Raw genomic sequence first — 15,440 nt, 5'->3', positions numbered from 1 at the left:
CACACACACACACACACACACACACAGTACAGGCCAAAAGTTTGAACACACCTTCTCATTCAATGCGTTTCCTTTATTTTTACAACTATTTACATTGTAGATTATCACTGAAGGCGTCAAAACTCTAATTGAACAAATGTGGAATTATGTACTTAACAAAAAGTGTGAAATAACTGAAAACTTATCTTATATAAGTATAGTCTTTTATTCTAGTTTCTTCAAAGTAGCCACCCTTTGCTTTTTTGATAGTGCTGCAACCCCTTGGTGTTCTCTTAATGAGCTTCATGAGGTAATCACCGGAAATGGTTTTCACTTCACAGGTGTACCTTGTCAGGGTTAATTAGTGGAATTTCTTGCCTTATTAACGGGGTTGGGGCCATCAGTTGTGTTGTGCAGATGTCAGGTTGATACACAGCCGACAGCCCTATTGGCCAACTGTTAGAATTCATATTATGGCAAGAACCAATCAGCTAAATAAAGAGAAACGAGTGTCCATCACTACTTTAAGAAATGACGGTCAGTCAGTCCGTAAAATTGCAAAAACTTTGAATGTGTCTCCAAGTGCAGTTGCAAAAAACCATCAATCGCTACAACAAAACTGGCTTACGTGAGGACCGCCCCAGGAAAGGAAGACCAAGAGTCACCTCTGCTGCTGAGGATAAGTTCATCTGAGTCACCAGCCTCAGAAATCACAAGTTAACAGCAGCTCAGATTAGAGACCAGATGAATACCACACAGAGTTCTAGCACCAGACACATCTCTAGAACTGTTAAGAGGAGACTGCACAAATCGCCTTCATGGTCAAATAGCAGTTAGGAAACTACTGCTAAGGAGAGGCAACAAGCAGAAGAGATTTGTTTGGGCCAAGAAACACAAGGAATGGACATTAGACCAGTGGAAATCTGGGCTTTGGTCGGATGAGTCCAAGTTTCTTTCTTTGGTTCCAACCGCCATGTCTTTCTGAGATGCAGAAAAGGGGACAAGATGAATTCTACATGCCTGGTTCCCACAGTGAAGCATGGAGGAGGAGGTGTGATGGTGTTTGGATGCTTTGCTGCTGACACTGTTGGGGATTTATTCAAAATTGAAGGCATACTGAACCAGCATGGCTACCACAGCATCCTGCAGCGGCATGCCATCCCATCCGGTTTGTGTTTAGTTGGACCATTATTTATTTTTCAACAGGATGACCCTAAACACACCTCCAGGCTGTGTAAGGGCTATTTGACCAAGAAGGAAAGTGATGGAGTGCTGCGCCTCCACAGTCACTGGACCTGAACCCATTCGAGATGGTTTGGGGAGAGCTGGACCGCAGAGTGAAGGCAAAAGGGCCACCAAGTGCTGAGCATTCTGGGAATTCCTTTAAGACTGTTGGGAAACCGTTTCCGGTGACTACCTCTTGAATTTCATCAAAAGAATACCAAGAGTGTGCAAAGCAGTAATCAGAGCAAGTGGGTGGCTACTTTGAGGAAACTACAATATAAGACATGTTTTCAGTTATTTCACTCTTTGTTGTTAAGTACATAATTCCATATGTGTTCATTCATAGTTTTGATGCCTTCAGTGAGAATCTACACTGTAAATAGTCATGAAAATAAACAGATTTGATATGACAGCAGGAATAAGGTCCGATGGGCATAGGGGACAATGACATGCAACAAAAACCCCAGCCAAAGGAAATCTGGAACATTGCAATTACATACTACTCGAATACTTCCTTTTGTTCATAATGTTTTCTTGAATGCTGCAATGCTATTATTTAAAAAAAAAAATCTGTTCTTATGCAATTAGACGTATCAACAACTGTTACCCATTCTACTTTCTTATCAGCGTTTTTGTGGATGATAAAGAACAAAACTGATTTATTGCTCAGTCCTACTTGCAAGACAACGTTTTAAACCGTCCGTTATCATTCCTCACCACATTTAAATGAGCTTTGGTCAGTCTGAAGAGTTTACATATCAAGTTATATTTCTGTTTAGATATGTGGGTAGTACAGTATATGTATCCGTTACCGCCCAAAATGCACAAATACTCCTCCTAGCTTCAGAGCCAAGGCCTTAGGTCCAAGCAGATGGTTGGTACTCTTGGCGTGTGCGCGTGTGTGCGTGTGCGTGTGTGTGTGTGTGTGTTTTGTGTGTGTGTGTGTGTGTGTCATAATACTGTTAAACTGTGAATAGTTAATGATGGCTGCAATCCCATTTCCTCCTCCAAACCTGTTGTAGGTTGAATTATTCACGTGCTCTCAATTATCAGGACACCCTCACAGAGTGGTGTGGGTGGTTTGTGAGCGTGACTTCTTTATGCTCCCCAGGTAGAAGTTGAGGCATGCATTGAAAAAACAACACCAAACTGACTCTATTTGAGTTAGTGCCAGGAGATGTATTGACATCCCACTCATCAACCCTCCAGACCTGCACATCTCTTTCTACAGTAGAAGTTGTTCACTTGTTGAACGAGCTCACATATGATGTCAGGTAGGGCTGGGCATCGTGGCACAAATCAACAATATTAGTAAGATTACTTTCTTCTAATCCTGTTCCATGAAATTAAGTCTTCCACCGTTATGTATTTGAAGACATGGTTTATTTTCTGGGCTTTTGCCTTTTTATTGGATTGGAAAGCTTAAGACCGGTATGTATGAGAGAGGGGAATGACATGTCACCAGGGCACCCCAAATAGTACATGATTGTGTTTTGTCACAGTGTCAGGACTCGTGTGTTACTGCGCTGTTGACGTCTGAGATGACACATGGAAGCCATGAAATTGCAGGATAGTGTCTGTAGAGTGCCACGAAGGGCCTTGGTTCAAGCCTCTGTGCTAACAAGCATCCTCTCTTTTGAGGTACAGTAACCTAAAGCAGAACTCTGTCACTGAAATGGTGCAGACTTTGTGCTCCGCCTCTCCCCTTCCTGTGGAGGTAGGCAAGTTTATAGAGAATTTCCCTACAGTCAACAAATACAAGTTCACTTTACAGCAAACATTATCATTCATCCAGTGATGTGATATTGTAGCTTACTTGTGTATCTCAGTTTGCAGAAATACAACAGTTGAGGCAGGCCTGTTTCCAACTTGTTCTGTGAGTCACTGCACTTAGGTGTGTCCTCTTTACAGGGGCACATCAATCCACCACAAAGTGAGAGAACCTGTTTTAACCTCCTTTCTCACCGGGCCGTTTACTGAATTTGATGCAAACGATGACTCATCATAAGTGCAGAATGAATGGGGATTATGTGATATCAGACCCTTTCTCCCTGTCTATCCAACACCCACTTGCATTCACCGCTTGACCAACCTAATTTCAACTGGGCTGATGGCAACGGTGAAGCACCTCTCTGATGTTGAATTGCATAATCACCCTGTTCTTTTGTAGCCTGCAGTCATTTAGTCAGGGGCCCAGGCTGTGACACACCAGACAGTGTGGCCTGATTCACACTCTGTTTTGTACCTCATAGGCTAAATGATGAACTCATTGATGGCAAAAACAGAAATCCAGTCTTGTTGTGTCTTGGTGTTGTCGCACTGTGGGAGCTGATGCAGAGCCCCTCAAATGTATCGCCAGGCTACATCCACTGCCCGGCGGGCCATGTGACTGTGCTAATGCTGAAGAATGCTCTTGTGAATATAAATAGACCTGGCTGGCAAGACAAATTTGCTTTCATGCCTGAGGAGGAGAAAACAAGCATCTCTTTGACACAAAAGCTCCGCCATTATTGCAGTGGAGGCCACCCTCTCAAAGTCCCAAAGAGTCAGTCCTAATTGTGTGTATTTCTTTCTCGCTGAGGCTAATGTTCCTGGCTAGTAGACAGCAGCCAGTAGCAAACATTGCCACAACTGGCTAGTTGGCAGCCACATGTTGTTCACTGTTACATCCAGGGGTTGCGTGTGAAATACACACAAACCCTGTGAACTGCCCTTTTCTGGCAAATCAGCCGCTGTCTGAACCATAGAGAAAGTTGCTATACGTATCCTAATAGTTAAAGCATCATACCAGTGGTTTTCAATTTTTTTAACATGTTACCTGAAAATTGTGTATACTCAAACAATTTTGCCGATGAAATGATACTATGGGTGTTAAGAAGGATTTCCTATTTTGTAGGCAGCTATTGGCTTCATGTTCATGCCAATGTGACATGGAAATCACCATAAATTCCACTTTATCAAAGGGAATATTTGGTCATGTTTTTGTGTGGTAATGCGGGTGCAAGTAGGAAGTGTTTACACCCTTACCTGCTGATGTGTCAACTGCTCGAGGGAAACATGGACATTTCTGAGCAGGAGCCTTTGGGATTCCGGAAACTACCAGTTTTCCATTGTTGGGTTCACTGTGTTTATGTCTATATAATGGTTTGCTTTCAGATTAGATTTTTCTATGACACGACCAGTGATTTTTTTGGCACCTGATAAACATAAAATGTCAAAGCTTCAATGAACACATCATGAAGGAATATTTTTAGAATCAGTCGCAAAGAGTAGATTTACATAAATGGATTATGCCTTTGCATATAGCCAGTGAAAATATTTGATCAGCAGTACTAAAAGTGTCAAAGTGTGAACAACAGAAAACATTTAAAAAAAAAACTAGCATGGACCCATATCTTGGCTTGCTAAAAACAAGCATTCAGACAAGTCAGTTCACTAATGTCATTTTGCAGGTTAGATTGCTAGATAGCTGTTTGAACAGTCAAAATCGTGTCTGTAAACATTTTGGATGGAACTGTGAGGTCCTTTTTGACACAATCCAGTGAAACTTGGAGGCTAAAGGGACTTTGCTGATATTTGGATCTTTATAGACACTGTTTCTCCTTTTTAGTAATACAGTTGTATTACCAATGCATTTAAAATACTTTTCATGTGATTTAAGACTGCAAAAAATAATGCCTCATGTAACTACTATGCTATTGGGTATGATGGAAATGACTAGAGCATCTGACCCTAAACCTGCTGTCTGTTGTAAATAAGGTTGTCACGATTGATCAATTCCACGATTCAATTTTCAATTTGTACTTTTTTTTTTTTGGATAGAGCTGTTGGAACAAATACCAAAATTCAAATATAATTTCAATAGTAAAAAAATCAATACTGTTTGAATGCAGAAATTACTATTCGAGTGTGACTTTTTTAATAACTATGTTGGCTAATGTTTGCTAATCTCCCTCTTCTCGCCTTGGCCTACCCGCATGTGTCACTCATGTCACGTCTTGTGAGCATTAAGTTAGCGGGACTGAGAAACACAAGACATTGTGAGGTTTAAGCTAACGTTATGTACCGAGTAAAGTTAGTACAGGGGGGAGTGACAGTCTGCGTCTGGAAATCGAAAGAAGGATGGGAAATAGGTTCAACATGACTTTAAAATCCTACTGCATCGCGAGTTACGTTAGCTTAGCAAGGAGCTTCATAAAGAAAACTAAAGTTTAGCCATATGTTAGCTGCCCTACAGCTGTCGGAGTTAGCTTTGACTTCAAATATTACCTTCTAATAACTGTATTCTCAGTAATGTGACAATCTGCTTTTAAATCACTAAAATAGTAGTGACAGCACAGTTAGGCTTAGTTATTAATGCCGGTAGCATCGTTTGTTTCTTAGTTTATGACAAATCGTTTAGTCTGTGCACCTTCAGACTTTACAACAAAGCCGCTTCACTACACTTGCTCATGGGAAAGGCAAAATGTTGCCACAACGGTGGGTTCAGGGAGCCCGGAGGACTTTCTGTTGTATAACCGTCATCTCCAACTTTGGCGGTGCCCATTGTGTCTGAAATAGTCAAGCTGCAGGCTACTGGTAAGCTAACGTTAACCTGTGTCTTTAGCTGGATGCTACCAGCTGGTAAGCTACGCTGTGTCAGTTGTTGTTGTTTTTTCTCCGGGCGTGCGCAGTAGGCGTAGTAGGCGTAGGCGTGGAGAAAATATTAAGGGAATTGCTGATCCTTCCTCTGATTTTGATAGTCAAAATCTCATTTTGACCAATTATTGATTTATAGTCAAAATCGTGACACCCCTAGTTGTAAATCATGTTATTCATCGGCTTTGTCTCTTACTCGGGCTCTTCAACTGATCAGTCAGAGCTCATCATTACAGCCTTTCAAAGTGGGTGTATAGAACAAGGGGTGTTTTCTCAGCAGCTGGTCAGTTTCTATATATGAAAGTGCAGGCCTGCGTCACAGGAAGGGCTGATGGGAAACCAGAGCTTAGGGGTAAAGCAGTCCTGCTGTATATGTACAATGAAAGTTTCCAAAAGGTCAACTGCTTTCCCTGTCATTCAATCATTGGGTTGTTGTTGTTGAATTAGTTTTTTCTTTTGGATGTGTGCCTCACATTTGACTAGTTCTCGTCCTAATTCTTGTGTGGAGCCAAAGGGTTATCAAAAAAATACCAATGAGGATAAGTCCTCAGGAATCCCCCTCAACAAGCTGATGGATACCTCCCCTGGCCCCTCAGAACATATTGTGCTGGAGCTTGGCTTGTAGTGATGGACCTCTTTAATTCAACTCCCCAGAGAAAAGGGTAAAACAAAGGCTATGAAAAGACATTAGATGGGTGGGGCATCAAATTTATAATCCTTAAATGTGAATAACACAGGCAATGTTGCATGTATTGTATGTTAATAGCCTGGAATGGAAACATTGGGTTAATATTTTCACACTTAGTTGAATCCCAATTACAGGTTGGCCTTAGTCATTTCCTGGAGATTTGCTTTTTTTGATTGTTTGCTGCCAAAGGCTGATCTGTGTTGCTATGCTATCATCACAGGATTTCTCACACTCTTCTATCAGTGGGAGGCTCTGGTTGTACAGCAGGTTTGCGTCGTGCTACATGCTCCCACAGACAGTGACGACACATTGACTGTCGTCTGGATGTTTTCAAAATCAGTTGGCTGTGTTTGTGATGAAACAGTCACTAGAAATATCCCAATATTTGACAACTTTCTCTCGCCACTCGCACAACCATTGTGCACACTAGTTAACATATAAGTAAATCTGAGACACTTAAGGTAACTAGAGTTGTCACCAGATGTGTTAAAGGTTTACAGTACTTCTGAATAGCATTTTGAATCATTCTCTGAAACTGCTGTTTGTTGGTTACAGTTTGCTGCAGTCTTTCAGCTTTCTATAGAACTGCTCATCCAAAGAACGTCACACGGCGCTACCTTGAGTCCGGAGCAATACACCTGTCATGACATTACTTTACAGATTTAGATTATTAATACATGATGTATTATTATAGAATAAGCTACCTAGCAGTATATAAATTAACAAATGAATGCTTCACTATAGAATTAATGAATATAATGATATAGCACCTTCAGTTCCATGGGAAGGCAAGTGAAATGTATTCACTGACTGGGAGGTTTGTGTGTTTAGAACTTGAGAGCTATTTATACAACCTTTTTTATACCACATTGCATTTTTCTATTACTCATTCCTCTGCTGCTGCAACTTGTTGAGCATCCCCACACATTCAGAGCCATTGTTTTCAGAGTGGAGCGATAGATTCCCATCGTGATGACTGGCTGTTTAATGACTGTGAGCAGAGGGTGGTGGGAGGTCAGGACCATGAGCTGTCCACAGAGTGGAACGTACGCAGTAAGGCCTGTACAGTTTCACTGTCAGCTGTAGACTCAACCCCACATAACCACTCTGGCTTGTTATGAGCTTATAATGTTGATTTAATGAGTCAGCTGCCTGGTTAACATTCCTCCTTCTACATTAATGTCCTATTTTAACCCATCATCCATTAGCAATTAAGCACAGTCAAAGAGCATCATTGGTGCATATGTCATTCAGAGATGGAACATGGAGAAGGCTGTTGCTAAGCCAAGTGTAGTTCATATGGCAGGGGTTTGCAGATATGTTGTCTTGAGTACTCAATGACCACATTGGAGCAACAGAACAAAGAAATGACAATTCAGTTTGATGTACAAGTCTCAGTGAACCTCAGGTCAGGCCTGGTCTACACTTCTGACCCCTGTATCTCTTAACTACAACACTGCCACGGTGAAACCGGATACCACTGGCTTACTTTCCCTGCTATGCACGCTCTGCAGTGTTTCTTACAGAATTACAGTCTATTTGTGGTTGCGGCAGGGCTTTAATCACATTAAAATCCTTAAAGCACAGGTGTTACCTGCGCTTCAACCACTATGATAAATCTAAATGTCTCCTTTTGAAAATGGTTTATTTATAAATGATCAGATTATTGCGATAGTCCCATCCAATACAATGTTTAAGTAATTTTTGTGCAGCGGCTCTACGTGATAAACCATCTAGTAATCTCTACAGTAAGTGACAGGGTAGCCAGCTAATCAGACCAGAAATGGGTCTGGGATCTGGCCTCTCTTCTAAGGCAGTGTCACTCATCTGTACCCATAATGCCACGAACGTGCAATATGTTGGCTAACAGCTCATCAACGTCATAAAGGCAACCTGACTAAAGAATAAACTACATTAACCGACTTTCTGACGTCAGTTGTTCACCAGTCTTATCACTTTTTTTGGGGGGGCATTTTCGGCCATTTTTGACAGGACAGATAAAGACATGAAAGGCGAGAGAGAGGAGGGAATGAGATGCAGTAAAGGGCCACAGGTCGGCGCCGAACCCGGCCCACCCCGTCGAGGAGTAAACCTTTACATACGGCCGCCCGCTCTACCAACTGAGCTATCTGTGCACCCCGGTCTTATCACTTTGATGAAGTAATGTGCTCTGAGTTTTTCTACAAAACAACCTTTGACTGCCAGGATTGTACAGAATGCCTGTTATTGTCTTTGGGGAATTATTGTGACCCAATTGAGTATGTGAAAGTATATTAACAGATGAGAAGGGGGTTGTCAAATTTTAATGAAAGGTAAGTAGTCATAAATCAGTGAAAAGGCTTGTCTTATGGAGAAAAAATAGTTTTCTAGACCTTTCGGGTTTATGGATGTACTCTCTTCTTCAGTTTGACTTTCTCAATGCTGTAACTGTGCCCAGCTCAAAACTCCACTGTATTCACACAGCTGGCCCAAGAGTGCTCTGCCAATATAAAATACACAATGTAATAGAAGTAGTGGAGGAAGTAGGGCAATACTCAGTCTGCACTCAAACAGAATATGAATGCTTTAAAGGCTTGGAAGGAACATTAGTTTTATTTCTTTGGCAAAAACAACTTCAGGATGCTGACTGTCCGGTCTGATGGCTGGATGTTTCTGTCAGTTCATAGTGGGAATAATCTTAATTTTGATCCCAGTAGGACCAAAACAATTAAGATAAAGTGTTTGGTGATTTGATGAAATGATTAGGTGTTTGAGTCAGGGAGGGTTGAATAAAAAAGTTGGCCACCATGTCTATGTGTATGTCGCCGTTATTTTTATGGAGGTGTTTAAATGGCGTACCTAAAGGAATATCGGATTGCCCCAGGTTCAGAGAATTAACACAGCGACCACGATATGTATAATGCACATTTTGAGTTTGTCTTTATGTCTTTGTCTTTATCTCTCTAGTTTCTTATAAGCCCCACCTTACCGCTGTTCTACCAGGGCCACGTAATGGTTTCAATTTCAGTTTTCAATACTATTCGCACCTTTTGTTAACATCCGCTTTGCTGCTCACTTCCTAAACATAGTACTCACCGTGTATTGGCAAATCCAGGTGTTACGTACGTTTGATTGTAAGCTGATCTGTGCTTACATGGAGATCTCAGTCTGCATCTTCTTCTTTTTGAACGACATACACTTTTTACAAGATAATGCATCAGAATAGTAGAAAGAGCTTTAATCTGATCTGCCACACCAACCTGCAGTAGAAAATGGCTGCACAGCAACAAATATGGCCACGTTTACCATTAAAATCCAACATCTAACATTATAGATATGACAATAAATATGGAAAAGCATAATGGTTCACCTTTAAGAGGCTTGACTACAGTGTGCGTGACATAGCTTAAAATATAAAAGACATGTACCGCAGTGTGTAATATTGTAATTTTTGTCACGGTATGTGTATCTGTACCGGTATCATCACAGGCATCGGTAACATTTTTTAAGGATACTCAGCCCTAATGATAACCATATTTTGCACAGCCCTATTCAACCATGATTTGACAGTTCACTTAACTGTCAAGACCTGCTGGCTCCAACCAAATACAAACCCTATATCTCTTTCCAATCTCTTCCCCCCGCCCCCCCCCACATGGGCTAGCTGTGTCCTAGAGGAATTGTAGGCCAGCGTTCGGAGTGGGAAACATTGGTCCTGCAGTTGAGAGGGCTTTGAATACATGTTTCGATCTCTTTCTAGACATGAACAAAATACCCCCTGAATGAGACCACATTGCTGCTGATACTTTTTAATAACTGTGATTCAGCTGTGGATCCACGGAGAAAAAGTACCTGCAGACTGGGATCTGAGAGTTATACACAGTGTAAGGGTTTGGATACTTCAATTTTTTGGTCATTTTCAAACTCCAATACCTTAACGTTACGTAGGAACATGCCATCCATAAATCTGTCACAAGGGCCAGGTTGGAAAATCAAAAATGCTCTTTTTCTTAAAACATTGTTGTGCGGTTGACAGTTGACCAAGACAGGCTGATCAAAAGTGTGTTGAGAGTAGAGTAGGGCTGCAACTAATTCATTTATCAATAAACTTGCTTATTATTATTAACTTAGGTAATAAATGAATGGTTTTGTCTATGAAAATGTAACTTAAATACCCATTTCCGCCATTTCCTAAAATTGATGTTATCTAATCGCTTGCTTGGCTAAGACTCCCAAACCAAAAGGTATTCAATATACTATCGTATTGTACAAAGATGATCACTAAATCCTCAAAATTTGTAACATAGAAGAAGGAAATATTTCACATTTTCTTGAAAAATTACAAGAATTATTAACCAGTGATAAAAATACTTGGACTTAACAATTATAGGCTGGTTGTTTCAGCTCAGGTTCACAGTATTATAAATAAAAATGAGGACTAAATCATGTATAGGAATGGAAATCCAGAGTATGGGAAGTATAGGGGTATGGCTTCCATTTTAGAGCATGAACTATGTAATAAGCTCCTACCATTTACTTTGACTAATGACCAGGTGCCATTAAATGGCCTTGGTGTCAGGCTTATTCATTTGCATTTCCTACTGAGTGCTATTTACTCATGTTCTCAGCAGTCTGCTTGTTGTTTTTGTGTTTCCGCTCTATAAATAAGATCCTGTGGGTGAAGTTAGTTCCTCTCTCAGCCACTGTGTTTACGTGTGTATTTACATGTAAATGTGCATGCTGTGTGTGTGTGTGTGTGTGTGTGTGTGTGTGTGTGGTATCTCTGTTATTGGTTGTGTGCTCTGTCTCTTCTCTCTGTCAGCTGCTCACCAAGACCCTACGGGAGAATAGCTCACTTTTGTTGGTATCTACTCCTCGTGGAATTGAGTTGTAACAGTGTTGCATGTTAGCACTGTAATTCATCACAGACAATAAACCACTCATAAACAAAGACGGCTTTGTGCATATTGAACCAGTATCGCTGGCTAAAGGCCCAACCATGACCTCACAGAGGTAGAAGATAGCTCTACACTACAGGCTCAGAGGCTAGCCTCAGTTCACACATTTATCTTTTCTTTTAACAAGTCCACACAAGTGTCCAGACGGAGCGATGTAATCTTTTAGGTTAGATGTAATCTCAGATTACAGGTTGGGATAGAGCTGGATGTTTCTCACAATGTTAAAAATAGGTTTAATTTACCACTGTAAATCTGATCTAGGTAGTTATGTTCATTGATGTTTGTGCTTTTTTGGTACAGTAAGGAACCTGTGTGTGCATGTAGAGAGAGGAACTAATACTGTGAGGCAAGAGGAAATTGTGGGTGACAGAAACCGTCCTGTTGCTTCCTCCCAGAGCTGGATGACACTAGGCTAAGCTACCCAAAGTAATTACAGGGTGCTACAAGTGGGGGGGGATAAATACACGTGTGTATTTAAGGGTCACAGTAGAGAGTATGGATGTGTTCTGCCTTTGCGTCATCTACAGAAAACGATACAAATTATATTTAACGAGATGAGACTTAAGTGTTGTTGTCACATTCTCAACAGAGAAGTGAAAAACTGACAATGTATTTTGTTCATACGTAATCTTAGTGTCGTTAGAGGTACTGGGAGGGTAATTAACTGATTCCTAAAGCCATTTACTTCCCCCCACCACACGGACACACAACACAAATGTACCTCTGCACTGTACTTAACTAACTTTAATCTGATTGTTCCTTTGTGTGTTGGGCAGGTTGCTGGAAGGCCGGGTGTTAACTACAGACTCTCTCCTGCCTGTTAGCATCAACTGTTATCTCATAATTGTGTCTAAGAGAGCAAACATTAGCTCTGCAGTGACCTATGATTTATGAGATTACCGGAAACTGCACTGGGTCCTCCTATGTATTGTTTTACATTGTTTTTACACTGTTGGGGGCGTTTTCATCATTTGTTAACTGGGTGTTTTCATCATTTGGTCCCTGGGTGTTTTCATCATTTGGTCCCTGGGTTGCTGGCAGAAAACCTGTTCTGCCATACTGCCATATTCATGTATAACCCAAACTGCTACTCTATACTTTTAAGACAACTAAAGGCACTTTCACTCTTGGTTTATTAAATTGCCGGTGGGTTTTTCATTTAAGAAAATGTGCTGTCGCCAGAAAACGCATGGAAAACTTTAGCATTAAAAAAAGTAAGTCACAAAGCCTCTCAGGCAGAAAGGCACATTTTTCCAAAATTGAGAATAGCCAAGCAATATCAATTAAGAACTAAAAGCAACATTTCAGTATAAAAATTAGCAGCAGGTGTTACCCTGATCGAAAGAGCCTGGAAGCAAACTGGCTTTGTTGTTTGAGCTTTATGTACCCGTCTGAGACTTGTACCATAGTGCTGATAGTGGCAGCTGGAATTAAACTGCTTTTTCAGGTAATTAACACAAACTGAACACATTCTTTATAGTTCTCTTCTCATTTCAATAGTAATTTCATTACGAAATGAACTGGAATCTTGCATATGGATTTAGGTGCTTTTTGTGAGGATTTGTCCCAGTTTGTTTGAGTTTCATTGTGTATTCCCCCCACACAGCTTTCTCTGACTATGTGCTGTTTATTACTCATCATTTATACACATTGATGTGTTTGTTTGAGACAGCCAAATTACCTAAGAAACAAAATCTTGTGTTTCAGCAACAGCCAGTCAGTCAGATGATTCAACATATCAGCTACTTGAAAAAAAACATGACATTTTTATTAAGACATTCATATTTAGTACCCTTTTAAGTAAAGTTTGGAAAATTATACTATAAAGGCAAAGTTTAGTTTTGTTTTGGACAGATATCTTGTCACCTATAATCTTAAATCACACCATGACATGTGAAAAGCTGTAATTGTACATTTTAACCAGAATTGGGCTGCAGATTTGTAGAATTCTGAAGATGCGTATATATTTGATGGCATCAACCAACACAGTGTGCACACAGATAAGCTGCACAGACCCAAAAGGCTCTAATGTGCCGGAGAATGCCAGTGCAGATTAAAACTGAAGTGGTCCCTAATGCCTGGATGCGTGAGTCCTACTGTAAGTCCATTTATGTCAGAATGTAGTTTGCTATAATTATTGGTGTAACTGGGAATGCTGTTTATGTGTGTGTTTATCCCATCTGTGACCTTGTGCTGTCAGCTGTGAAAGGATCAGCCCCCTATCTGACTTGCCCGAGGTCAGAGGTCAACAGCGGCAGTTTAAAGAATGAGTAAGAAGGTCACTGCCATCTTGACTTTACTGAACTTTAAAACAGCCACTTCGCTCGGCCTGTTTACACAACCAGGTTGATGAAGACAAACTGTAAAAAGACTGGATGACAGGAGGTAGGATTATGATGATTGCTTACACAAAAAAATAGACGACCGTAAAAATATACATTCAAGAGACATGTTTACACACAATTTTTGAAACCAGCCTCTACTACTACTACTTCTATGACGAGCAGGCCCAGCACATGCCTGGACAGCAAATCACACATGATTCTGGTTTGACACACTGACACATCTCACAGAGAAGGCCTGTAATGCAACGCTGGTCATGGCTCAGTCAGCATTCAATCCTCTGTGTACTGTAGCACCCTTTAACCTGCACCAGCTGTATATATTATACACACAAATAAATTCACTTCCTGCACCTCAGGGGACTTTTTGGCCAATGGGCTAGCTCTTCTGGCCAGTTGGCCCTCTATGTTAGCATGGTGTTCTCCAATCAGCACATTCCTCTTTCTCTAGACAGAAACAGGGAGACGCTTTTGGCAGCGCGTACACAGGGTGGGGTGACGCTCATATCCTGTCCCCTGACCTCAAATTTCTCTCTCTCTCTCACACACACACACACACACACACACACACACAGTCACTGTACTGTTTTGCTCGTGCTCATACTCAAAACACCACATTCTTGCTCTCAAAACATACAGATTTTCCTCTGTTTTGAAGCAGCTGTCACAGACACTCTTTCAACCCAGAGCCCTCTGTGTCTCTGCCCACTGCCAGCCACAGAGCCAGTGTGGTCGTGCCAGCCCTCGCCTGTTGTTATGCCTTCACACTAATACAGACTCTTCTCTGTCTGTGTTAATGACCCTCCCTCTTGGTCCCTCCATCTTTCCATCCCTTCCTTCCTCCCTCCGTGCACCACTTGGACACTAGGGCTAGGCTTGACAGAACCCTGTCCCCAGCAACAATGACCTTCCAGTCCACTACAAACGATTTGCAGGCGATGGGTGTGCTTGCATGTTTGTCTCTGAGTGCTTTCCTCCACATTAACAAGCTTGCAGTAATCACAAGAGAAAGAGAAACAAGGAAAATAGACTGTAACACACACGTGCTGCTGTGTTTTTCGTCCTAAGTGCATTTCAGGTCAGTGTGTGTACCCAGGCATGAAGTCAGAGCTTACTGCCGGACACCCTATTTGAGCCTTTTTACGCAGAGAATGACAAAGCACTCAACACTTAATCAAACACTGTTTTTCTGCAAATGATGTGTTCTCCCACTGCTCCCGCTCTCGTCCCCTGTTTCCCATGATTTCTCAGTGTTGTGAAACGGCAGGAGTTTCCTGCATGGAAAGGATCAGAAATAAAAGAATGCAAAACTCAAATACTGGCAATCTAACATACTCAATCCTAAAGGGAGCTTCCTTTTTTGATTCTGTTGTTTTTCCTGATAAACGCCACACACCAGCGGATAGTGACCAGTGTGTGAGAAAGCTTTAAAACACACAGATACTGAGTCCCAAATGGGACTCCCCACCCAGTGCCGGATTATCCAGCCCACCACCCTCCAATCTGCTGTTGAATTTTTGCTCCCCCTTTTCTCTCCTCATTTTATTTCCATTGTTGTTTCATACACACACCGGCCTATGTTCCCTCTCGCTTTTGCCAGTGGCTCTCACCATGTGTTTATCACCTCGCACC

General features: G+C 41.4%; 1 protein-coding gene across 4 annotated transcripts in view; it reads left to right on the top strand.

Moving 5' to 3' along the window:
* Positions 1–15,440, top strand: part of dip2ba (disco-interacting protein 2 homolog Ba) — a 39,096-nt gene that overhangs the window by 3,445 nt on the left and 20,211 nt on the right. The gene's annotated exons all lie outside the window — the stretch shown is intronic.

Source organism: Etheostoma cragini, chromosome 7 (assembly GCF_013103735.1).
Source record: "Etheostoma cragini isolate CJK2018 chromosome 7, CSU_Ecrag_1.0, whole genome shotgun sequence".
Lineage (NCBI taxonomy): Eukaryota > Metazoa > Chordata > Actinopteri > Perciformes > Percidae > Etheostoma > Etheostoma cragini.
This window is presented reverse-complemented; position numbering and strand designations above follow the sequence as displayed.